The sequence below is a fragment of the Telopea speciosissima genome, chromosome 9, assembly GCF_018873765.1.
Source record: "Telopea speciosissima isolate NSW1024214 ecotype Mountain lineage chromosome 9, Tspe_v1, whole genome shotgun sequence".
Taxonomy (NCBI): domain Eukaryota; kingdom Viridiplantae; phylum Streptophyta; class Magnoliopsida; order Proteales; family Proteaceae; genus Telopea; species Telopea speciosissima.
In genome coordinates, this window is record NC_057924.1 from 10,569,046 (window position 1) to 10,582,111 (window position 13,066).

Below are 13,066 nucleotides of genomic sequence, written 5' to 3' on the forward strand. Positions count from 1 at the left end.
CCCTTGTACTTTCATTTGTTCTCAGTTGTTAATCCTTAGAATCTGAAATTTTCTTCACCCATTTTTCAAAGCTTTATGTTACATATTTGGAATGCATTTGTTCCAACCTAACAAGAGGTTTTGAGTTCAAGACCTCCTCTCCCTCATCTAGTCTAAGGATCCCCGCTCCCCGCTCACCACTACCACTCCAAAAAAAAAAAATAAGAGCTTTGTTGGGAGTGTGGCCCCTATGCCCAGACACAAGATGGGCCGAATGACAAAAAAATCCTGCCTCCATTGATGCTTCTGCCCATGCTCCCATTGGCTTCCATGTTAGCCCAGGGGTCATGGTTCTGGACAGAAAACTCTTCCAAAAGAAATGTTTTTTTTTTCTTCTTATTTTCTTACTTGATTTATCTTGAAACTTGATTGATAAATTTCCGACTGCACCAGCAGATGCCATAGGGTTATTATATCTTGGAGATTAACTAACAAATTCTTGAAATTGTCGACTATACCAAAAGAGACGTCTATCGTTTCAAGGATAGTGTCGATTGGCACAACTCAGCCATCATACGTCATTGGAACTATGTTTGTTTCCAAAAAAAAAAACAAAGATTCAAGGAGAAGATTCAATCAAACTTTTTTCTCTCTCTCTCTCTCTCTCTCTGCGCTTTCTTTGATAGTTGGGGTAACATGGGTCGACCTTGACTTGGCAAGGAATGCATCTGTGTCGTAGACTCCAACGACTCCTCCAAATTCAGTTTCCCTACGTAAGCCACAGTAGTAGGATTCATTCATTCATCATTGTTTCTTCTTATTTTTCTTTCCTGATCTCTTTTCCTATTGTTTTCTTTCCCACTTGGCCACTTCCGATATCGAGTTGCTAATAACGTATTTTCAAAGGCAGGTTTCCGTATCTGGTGTAGTTGCGACTTTCACACTGCTCAACTCTATTCTATATATAATTTATAAAAGTCTCTTTTATGAAAATAAACACACATCAGGATGATATCAACTTCTCACCAAAACGAGTGCTTAAAACAGTTCAAACCACACCCTCCTACACCCTAGTGGAAATTTAAATGGCTTCTGTTTGGTTGGTGCATGTGATGCACGTGATGAAAAGCAATCCCAAAAGGCCAAAACTACGCACGACAGGGAGCGTAGCATATCACCCAACGGTCCACAATGTTTGAGCACGCAACCTAACACACAGATCAGATGTGTTAGGTTGCGTGTCCAAGCATTGTGAGCCGTCGAATGATGCGCTACACTCTTTGTCCCGCTACAGAGGACCCAAATCCCAAAACTACACTAACTTAACAACCCTAATTATTCTCTGCAATTTATTGCTAATAAACCTTATAAAACTCTTTGTTTAAGTCTTAAGAGGGTTAATTCTGTTCTACTCTAATTGGTATTGCAGACCTGATATGCCTACAAAAAGGCGGCAGCACTAAAGATATGTTTTATGATCAATACATGTTTGTACAGATGAACATATTTTTTGCTTATCTTCATTCTTCCTTTTTTTCCTATCTAATCATGTATGTGTAAGTTTTTCTTCACCCATGGTTGTGTAGAGAGAATCTCTTCATCATTGGTGATGTGACATTATGATTGAACCCTTTGAATTCATTATTAACTAACTTCTTCCATTATGACCATAAGGCCCGATTTTTTTAGAGGGAAGGTGGGGGTGGGATTATTGGGAAGATGGGACCCACATGTTGGTGGGGTTTTGTAGAATAGAAATGTTGAGGAAAAGTTATTTTTCTTATTAATCGTTACCCTTGTTCCACCAAATTGGTGGATTTTAAATTGGATAGGGGTGCTATTTTGAAGTCCCATATTAGCAGACAAAGCATTTAATGATGTTTCCTAAGCTTTTGTAAATTCTCCACTCCTGGATAACTAAACAAGGTTGGAGTGAGATTTTGAAGTGCCACATCAGCATTTTCTCACATCAATTTTCCCACCCCACCTAAGTCCCCTCTAAACAAACGGGGCGTAAGAGGTTGAAAATATCCTTCCCCGGCCGGTCTAATCAAAAGGTCAGATCTTATGGTTGAAAAGATTCTCTCTTCATCGATGGTAAAGAGACTCAATCACACAACATAATAGAAAATATTGATAAAAAAACATTTCTTAGACATCCTGATTGGATGGCTTAAATATTTGTTGGACAAGATTGAAATTTCGTAGGAAGGTAGTTCCTAAGATCTCTTCATATGTTAAAATTTTAGTTCAAATACAATCGACCAAATGATAAAATAAAATATTAAAAATATAAGTTTATTTCTTGTCACTATTTAGTGAAATATAACGTTTCACTAGATACCACACTGTAGTTCATGGGTTAGTTTATGTAGTAGAGGACCAGGCAAGCATCTCACTGTTACAATTTCAGCTTCAAAAGAATAGAGGAAGTAGCTAAAACTACATAAGATGTCATTTTGTATTCTATATTCATCTTCATTTGATGGTGTTTGGGTAATTTTACTAAAACTTTGAATTAGACCTTGAACATCTTTCCTTACTTTAGACTAAAATTTGGTCATTAATGAGATATAAATGAGGTCCTCTACTAGGATCAAGATCGTCTCCAGGGAGGCGTACGCCCAGGGTGCTGTCAAGGGGCATCCAGCTGCTGAGCTGTGTGACACACATCTCGGTGCATGCCTAGGGATGTGTGTGGCACAGCTCAATGACTGGCAATACCTTGGGGGTGCTAGGCTTCCTGGAGACGAGCTAAATTCCCTCTACTATCACATGGACAAACCTATATAGTGCCAAACGGCAAATAGTGAAGTGTTATGTGGGCCCATGAGTTGGTGGGTCCATCAGTATTGAATTATATTATTAATTTGTTTGCTGTGGCCATTAGTAGTACTGCCCATGTGTGCACTTTACAACAAAATTCCTACCTGTCTTCTACTGTCACTATTTATCCAAAAAATAAATAATAATAAATAAATATATTTGTTCTTTCTCTCATATATTAATTGATATTTGGATCTTAAGATATTAATTGTATTAAGTTATTACCTCTTAATTAATCATCAGGTTTAGTGAAGGAGAGAACCAATCATTGAGGTTGGTGCACATGTTGCAACCATGCTACTTCATTTCTTTTTTCCCACATGTCCTCCACTCCACTCTACTCCATTCCATCCAAATATAAAAAAAAATTAAAAAAAAAAATACAACACAAAAATAGAAAAAGATAACACTTTAATCATCTCTCTCTCTCTTATATATATACACAAACAAGGGACCTGTTTGTCTTCTCTTTGATGGAAAAAATATCTAATCATATTAGTGGTTTTAAGATTATTTGGTGGGGCATGTTACAACTTAACCATTTCATAATGTGTTGATGATGATAGTTCTTCTCTAAAAAAAAATATGAAAAAATAATTCTTACAAAAGATAAAATAAAAAAATATATTTAGCTAAATAATTACGAGACGGATATGAGAATAAGTTTTTTTTGGATATGAGAATAAGTTAGTACGGCGTTCCTGATAACTATCAATGTAACCTCATCAAATCTTAGCCGTTGAACATTTTCCTTGAAACGGACTATGATGGTGATCTCTCACCCCTTCCCCTCCACTTCTGTGCACCTCCCTCCTACCCTGCCCCATGCGCGTCTCTCTCTCTCTCTCTCTCCTTGGTCTGTCTATGTGTCCCTTTCCCCAAGCCTCCTCTCTAGCAGAAATTTAAATCCTAGTATCAATAACAGCCACAAATCTATATCAGTATTAACTTCTAATGGTATCGATATGTATCGGCTGATATATTTCTCAATATCGTCTTTTAATACCCAAAAAGGACTAGTTACACTGAAATCCCATAAAGGAAAGGAACCAACTTCTGCATCTCTAATTTTTATTTTTTTTAAATGTTTTTATCACTTTATAGCCAAATAATTCTGTGTAAATTTAATAAATAATTTGACAATCTTAAATATGAGAAAGCGTTAGCAGTTCGTACGTATTGCCACCCACCTCCCACCCCCCACCCCCCACCCCAGACCCTGGAAAATTATCACCTCCAGTTTGCTGATTGGCCCAGTTCCCCAGTTCCTCTAATAGGGGGATGGTGGACCCCACCCGGGCAAGGTGTTTGGGCATGGGTAGAGAGGTCATTTCAACCTCCCTTTGTTAGAAGTTAGATAAAGATCCCCCACCCCCATAAAACCTTACGCTTGAGATATTTACTCGCAACAATATCGTAGTCTTCTTGAGGGCACCTTTTAGGATTTTATAATAGACCTCACCCAACCATTAAGTATGTGGTCTTTCCTGGAGATGATAAAAATAAAACATTAAACCCTTACACTAGATGGCCCCATATACATTATCTAACACTCACCACCTAATAAACAAAATAATATCAGATTTTATAAACCCACAATAATATAATATCTTATATTACATCTCTAAGATTAGACTTAAAATATCAAAATATCAATAAAGTAGTCTCTAAACGATAAAATATCAATATAATAGTCTATTACATCTCATCAAACATAAAAAAGTAAGACATAATGTATTCTGGAACCATGAAAACCCCATAAAATAGTCTCTAATAGGAACAAGTCCCATAAAATAGTCTCTAACAATAACAAATCCTTCATGTCATAAAGAAGGAAACCAGCAATCATTGATATCTAATGGTTCTTGTGTCTCGAAGTTGAACCATGTGTGAAAGGAGTCTGTGAGAGATTGCGCAGCTGACTTAGAGTGCCACCATATGTTGGGGTTTGAATACTATTTGCATATTCTCCAATCCCAAGTTCTCTCAACTGCATCATCTTCCATTCTTTCATACGAAATAGAGAAAGGGATACTAACCACAGGAAGAAGTTCTTCCAAGAACAACAGTGGAAGAAGAAATAACCTTTCCCCGTGTGTCATGTGCGCGCATTACGGCCCCCCTTCCGCGACATATTGAGAGATGGAGGGGGCGAGTCCCTCTAGGTTGACTTGGAAAAAATCACAAAAGAAGGAAAGTGAAATGTGAAAATTCTTTAACGTTAGAAAATCTCATATCGTCAAAATAAATGGGTGCGCATTAACCTTTTTAACGTTAGAAAATCTCATAAAATTTTCCTGATTTTTAATTAATTCTTGTTAAGTAGGACCCACACTTAGAATGATATGGACCCCATGATACGGTGGGATTACGTTTCTCTGGCTTTACGACGCGCGCGTGGTGGGTTGTGATGTTTTGTGTAATAATTCGTTCATCGTATGAGGACAATTCTTTTTTCTTTTTCTTTTTTTTTTTTTTTTTGGCTTCTGCACCAAGATGATTACTTGCTGGATTCTTGGATTCTTCGATTGGGTGGTTAGTGGGTCCCACAATAACAACGTCAGAAGGATGCCGGCCAGTTTCGTTAATAATCCAACTAGTGATCGAAAATCTGACGTCATCCAGTATTGCACCCTTATACCTACCCACCAACATAAAAAATAAATAAATAAATAAAATTATCTACACCCAACTTTTTTCTAAAATAAATAAATAAACTTAGATATTTGATTTTTTGTTTTAAACCACAGCTACTCAAGGGTGGGGGAGAGAAGGGTGTCTTAATGGGTGATCATTTTGGATGTTCGTAAATAATTGAAAAAATATATAATAAGACAAAAAATTCGTAATGACTAATTTATATATCCTATCTCATTTCTCAAATTAAATTTTTTTTTAATTTGTTTTCTTTTCTTAACATCCAAACATAGCATCAAGATGGATGTACTCTCTTGGTAAAGCACCAACCAACTATGTTAGTAATTGTCTTTAATATTAAAAGTGGGCCAAATATTTTCGATCTGTTATGGGGAACGCAAAATGACCACTCACCCACCTAAATGGCAGGCCCATGCGTTTGGGCACAAACTACGCTGCGACATAGAAAACATCTATCCTTAAAGGTCATGTACGTGGTGTATAGACATTAATGTACAATAAATTTTCTTCAATATAGATTGGGCCTTGATTGTTTGGGCTAATTAGATGGTTGTCGGACGATCCAACCACCTAGCAAGCTAGCATTCCAATTAAAGTATTATTTAATTACAAAAAAAAAAAGTATTATCTCTAGTCTAACACTAAATTTGGCCACATGAAAGGTGATGTGGTGATTTTGATAATATAAATATGAGAAAAATAACATTGTATTGTTGTGTGGCTCTTGCGCTTAGGTACAAGAGCATGTGAACTTACTGTCTAGCCCTTCCTGAAATTAAAATTTTCATCTGTGTTGATGTCCCTGCACGCACTCTCAGTGGCCCCATGTTGGTGCAAGGGCTACACCACAATCTCTTGCCCTATAAATATATAAGAAATAGTTTGGATTGGATATATGTCAAATTTTATATTTAAATTCGATTATATATTTTATATATATTAATATATTCCCTTGTATTTATAGTTCATATTCTTTTATAGGTTTTGTTTTCCAAAAAAAAAAATATCCTTTAACATTAAATTTGAAACGTGAGTATGGGATCTTGGGGCTACTTGTCTATAAAATTAATCGTTCTATCCAATTTTCCATATGGAAAATATATGTGCTGATGTAGAGTGTCTCCGTTACACATACAATCAGCACTCAACATTAGTCCCTTTTGCTTCTAGAAATACCACTTTGTGTATGTGTGTTCTAAATGGCAATGGGTGGGATAGATGTTGAAAATTATACTTACACGCAACACTTCCCACTTATATTGACATCTTACATAGGGGTGTAAATGAATAGTCGAAATCCGTTTCTGTATCCGTATCCGTTTAGCACTATCCGAATCCGTCCGAAAGCTAAACGGATGCGGCTATGGATAGGCTATAACTATCCGAAAAGCTATATTTACATGTAAACGGATAAAATATCCGATCCGTATCCGTGTCCGTATCCGTTTAGCACTATCCGAATCCGTCTGATAGCTAATCAGATGCGGATGCAGATATAACACTATCCAAGCCGAATCCGATCTGTTTACAGCCCTAATCTTACATACTAAACTATTAATAGTAAATAACAAAATGATATATTTAATAAGAAGAGAAAAAAACCATATATAGAAGAAAGAGAAAAAATAGAAAAGATGGTAAAGAAAGTATAAATTGACTCCTATGAACCTTGATATGCATTATTTGATACATAAAATGTTTCAAACACGAGATCGGAGATGAAATCGGTCCCTACCAAGACCGGATTGGATTGGAATCAACCAGAATCAATCTCAAGAACCATACAATTGGCACTCATATTAAAAAACATAAGGATTCTAAGGTTTTTTTTGGCGTGAATTGATGCACCGGATCGGTTGATTCCAATCCAAGTTCACTTATTGGTTTCCCGTTTTCTTGACACCATGGATCAAGGATTGAGAAATCAGTATCAGTATTGGTCTTTGTCGATATCGATCCCAATTCAGATCGGTTGGTATCGGCTTTGATCGATCAATTTTACCACTACTTTTAAATTTCGAATTTGTTGGTAATTTTACCCTTAAATCGATACCAATTTTTTATCTAAGATTGGCCAGATTTCGATATCGACCTTAACTGATACCGTTACCGATACCGATACCTCAATCCATGCCATGGATACATGAGAAGGAATTACAGCCGTGTGTCTCCTCCCGAGAGAAACGGCGAGACAAAACAGAAAAGAGCACACAATCCTCCGGTAGGGCCCACATCCTACCCTTTTCCCTCCTCTCCGGTCACTGGAGAGAATCCTGATCCACTAACCAATAAAAACGAAAACGACAGGTAGAAATAAATATATCTGCCAATTCTCACGCCCCCCTTAAATATTACGTAATCAAGGAAATATTATATTACAAAAGTGGGCTCCACGCATAATTATATTACTGGAAAAGCGTAGTCTACACGGCGCGTGGAACATACTCTCCACGTAAAGATAACGGAGGGGGGTGTGTGGAAATATCAAATCCTTTTCGCCGCTTCTGTTGCCTTATAAGTTAAAATAACATTTTAAAATCAATCTTTAACAATCTATCCTTTGATCTTTAAAGATGTTCTGTGGGTCCCATATCGCCTTATCCGTAGGTTTGTACATGGTCCCACCAATAATGAAACAGCGAAGGCCCAAATGACGATTCAGTCCTTCTAGAGTCGAGGTATCCGAAACTGGATCAGGATCAGTCTTGGTCGATATCGATCTGATACCGATTCAGATGGCTTGAATCTGTCTTCCATCGGATGGAATTGCCCTTGTTTTGTCAATATAAATCGATTTTTGTTATTTTTTTAATCTTTGGATTGCACCAGTGGATCGATATTGGATCGATCAATATTTGGGATTGATCCGATTCGGACGAATCAGCCGATCCTTTCCCTAGAATATGATCCCATGGGTCAAGGCAAGGGAAATTCGTGTTATTTTCATAGGCAGTGGCACGAAGTATGCCAATTAAGTCCAAAAGTCAACGTACTTTATCCTTTAGGTGATTGGATTATTTTAAAAGTGTTCATGCCTAATGAAGTATAATGTTTTACTATTTATTAATAGTAAAAATATCAATTGCAAATCAAATAAAATCGAGAAATCATCAAAATTGGATCTAATAAATAATTTACAAATCAGTTTGATTTTTTGTCTTAAAAAATAAAATTATTTATTAAATGATTTGATTGGATTTGATTTGATTTGATATCAGTACATGAATTAAATCATGGGGAAAATAATCCTCTTCAATTCCCTGCGTGTGTGCACGGTGTCAGTTTGGGCTAGAGATGCTAACACCGGCAGTTTGGACATCCAATGGTGCCAGGCTCGAGAAGAAATAAGAAAAAAATATAAAAATCGAAGTCTTTGAGCTCAGACTGTTCGATGTCTGAGCTGCAAAGTGTCAATATCACCACCTTGAACTATTGCACTGCATATTTTAGGGAATTGGAGAGGATTAAAATCCCTGTTATGGACAGAGTGTTTTCCCTTGTCTAATTATCTTGGATTAAAATCCTCTCAAATTCCTTGATTGCAGAGTGTGGTGGATCATTATCACCTCCAGTTCCCTGTCCGGTCCAGTTCAGTTCCCCAATTCTTCTAACAAGGGGAGCTGGAATGACCACCCTACCCCTACCCAAACACTATGCCCAGGTGGGATCCATCACTCCCTATTAGAGGAATTGGGAAACTGGTTCAGGTAGGGAACTAAATGAGATAATTTTTCGAGTGTGGTGCAGTTCCGGTTGAGAGGTTGAGACACCTGGTAGACGTGACACACAATGATCCAACATTGATCTAGTTAGTTTATTTTTCTTTCTTCTCAAACTCGACACCGTTAGATGTCGCATCTGCCAAGTGTTGAGCTTTCAGCCCCAAAGTGCAGTTTTAGGGAATTAGAGAGAATTTTTTTCTTCCAATTATCTCCTTCTTCAACGGCTAGTGGAGGTCAATGCTTGTTACAATTTATACCTCACCACGTGTTGAGCAAATAAAAAGCACCATAAATATTAGGATCTGCGTGTGTTGTGGACGGTAATAATGGTTCCCACATTAACCACCGTGGTGATTGCGCGTGGTGATATTAGCGGACTAAAGAATCACGTGGCTTTCGGGATCGCACAACAAAACGGTTACATATTCCATTTCCTCTTTTGCCGTCCATTAAAAAGAAAGGAAACAAATGTGAGCAAAGAAGCCCCTTTTTATCTTCTATTGCTGCCCTAAAGTTGTCTATGGCTCCATAAATGCTTCTTAACATGGAGAATCTAAGTCTCGCATGGAAAAATGTCCATAAAAAAACTATAATCAAACTAGTCCACATTACACAAAAGTGCACATCTTGATCCATGCATGCCGGCCAAGACCTTTCTATTACATTACATCACATCATACTACATATATACATATATACATAGACTTCGTTATTTCTGTGTGATACACGACGATCATATAAAAAAAAAGGGGAGAAAGTTCTCTGTCCGGGAGTGTGGCCTATGCCAGCATTTCCATGAGTCTATCTCTCTCCTCCCCATTTGAAAAGATACCTCTGTCCCCTTGTTTTGAAGAGGAGAGAGTAGGCTACACTCCCGACAAAAAACTTCTTCCCAAAAAAAAAAATTACCAACATGGAATCAAAGTTGATTTTTTTTTTTTTTTTAGTTTGATTAATCCAACAAGTAGGATGATTAGGACAAGGAGTACGTAGTAAGGTGTGGGGGGAGAGGGAAATTTTTTTTTTTTTTGGGTAAGAGATCGTGGATGGAATCTTACATAACAAGTCAATGGAAGCATGGGAAGAGGCGTATTTGCATCCAGTTAGAAACCCACATGTCAGAGAGAGAGAGAGAGAGAGAGAGTATGAGAAGGCACATGATATCAACAGTGTGACCATCATTTTCCTATAATTTGTTGGGGGAAAGGCTCTCTAAGCCTAAGACGTACACTGCGTCTCCTCACATGAATTATTATTTTGTTTTTTAAGAAAAATAAAAAATAATTAAAATAATCAATGTGAGAAGGTGTAGAGTATCTTGCTTGCTTAGAGAACCTTCTCTCAATTTTTTTTTTCTTTTTTTCGAGCACATATATGGGTTTTATTACTAGTCTCAGCCGTTTCATAGTCCAAGTATTTTGTACATTCTTAATAGATGCAATTAAAAATGTTATTGTTTAACTAATATCTTTATTTTACCTATAGAATGATGCTTTCAAGTCTTCCCACAAGTTTTCTTATACTCCTCTTGAAGTACTTCGGATTTTTTAAAAATATTTTGGGGAAGTGTTCAAGGACTATATAAGAGTTTGCAAATTGGACCATTTTTGTTTGTTTTTGGCATTTCAATTTATGTTATTTCTAGTTATTAATGTATTTAAAAGGATCTATTTAGAAGAAAAAAAACTGTGATATTGTTTTCCACATAGCTAAAAATTTCTTTATTTAGATTCAAAAAAAAAATGAGATGCATAAACCAAAAGGCTTAGAAATGAAATAAATTTTTAAAAGAAAAATGGGGAAGAAAAGTTGACAATAATAGAGGGATAATGATCAAGAAAAAAAATAAAAAAAGAAAGAGAAACATATATAGGGCCACATATGTTTATCATTTTTTTCTTCGTCCACTATTTTTATTTTTTTTTTGAATTTTTTGTTAATATTCCCACATAAATCTTCTAATTGGTTTTAAATTTAGGGCAAAACAGAAGAAGTGAAAACTTGGAACCCTCTCCATGTAGATTAATTAATTGGCAAGCTAGTTGTAGCAAATCCACTAGCTTGCCAAATTTGATAGTCTATCTCAATCGTATGACTTATCATGTATAGATTGTTACTCTTGTTTTTTTTTTTTCAAAGTTTTTTATAAATTGCACTTCATAGACTTTGTGAAAATTTTAAGTATATGGCGACAAAAAAAAGAGGGTATTTGATTGATATGATTTTTTCATAATGGATAAATGATGATGCAGATAATATATCAACCAAATTATGGCCTCCACACCCATATTGCAAATTTTAAAAAGACGCGATTGAATCATGTCGGAAGCAAAATCCCATGAATTTAATAACTCGTTGTAAGAAGTGAGGTCAACCTACCCAGTTTTTTACTATCAAAGAAAGGGATGGAAATATAGCAAAAGCAATTGGATCATAGTTTAACTCTCCGTCAACATTCCAACTGAATGGTTTGTTTTCCCATTTGAACTGTTTATATGATTATTCTAATTGTTGGATAGATGAAGAAGTGATTTGCATATGCCACATGTCAAATTTGGAAGCCTGTCTCAATCATGTGGTTAATATGTATAATTTTTTTTATTTAATAATTTTAGTTTTTCTTCTAACTTTGAAAAGAAAACAACTTCTCTAAAACATTAAAACAATATGTAATAGCCTTCCAATTAGTCTACTAAATTTAGGACCCATCATTATTGCTATTTGGCTAAAATTTCCAATTATGGATCAATTTTTTTATGGAAAAAATACTTCAATTACAGAAGATCAAAAGGAGTACTTTGGTTCATGCACAAAGGCCCCAGCTAATCCATATGTGTTATCGTTCTAGCTAATTGGTTAGCCAACACAATATTAGTTCTATTGATATATGATAACTTACACCTGTTAAAACTTGTATACAAACAAGCGGAAAACAACTACTTGGACAGTTGGTTGGGGACCTAGATCCTCTCCAGTGCGCATCCAATAGTTGGAGGCACCTAGGCACACATATCGAGTTCCTCCAACCGTTGGATGTGTGTTGGAGAGGATCTCTTTCTATTGGTTGGAGCCTTACCAATAGAGCGAAGGCTCCCAAGAGATCACAGGTTCGACTTTCTTGTTTTGATTGTGATACTCCTTTTGAAAAAATGGAGCCTTAAAAAATTTAGACCAATCAAGTCTTGCATGTACATGTTGCACTCAACACATGTCTCACTCATTGCCATTTAAAAATATATATAAAGATATTTCTTAAAACAAAAGTGACACATGTCCTATTTATTGCCGATTAAAGTATATAGAAAAATATTTTTGAAAGCAAAAGAGACAGGTTTTGTACGCTAACAATACACTGTTAGCTACACGTACATGTAATGGACCCAAGCTTTAAAACATACATGGTGTATCTTACCAGCTGCTTTTGTATTTGATTGGCGAAGCTGAAAACTCTACTTTGACTACTCCCTTAATTAACCCAAGTTATCCAAACAAGTGAACCATTGACTGGAGAAAGAACTTTGTCCGGCTACGTAGTGAATAGTAACTCCTCCGTGTGTCTCTCACTTTCCTACTTCCTATGAAATGATGCCCACCTCCTCTTGTAATAGGAGAGAGAGAAAGACACGCACGGAGATGCTAACGTACATTACATAGCTGAAACAAGAAAATCACTCCCCCCATATGTAGGAAAAATCTTTTAATCACCAAGGTTGATTACGACAAGATTATAACATTGGATGATCCAACCATCTGAGGCTGATGATTCTATAAAAATTGTGGAACTACCCATGGGACCCACCAGTCTTAGTTTAGAGTATCAAACGTATCATATTCCAATGGTTATTATTTCTTGTCTCCAACCAGCCCAACAGTGTGGGCGC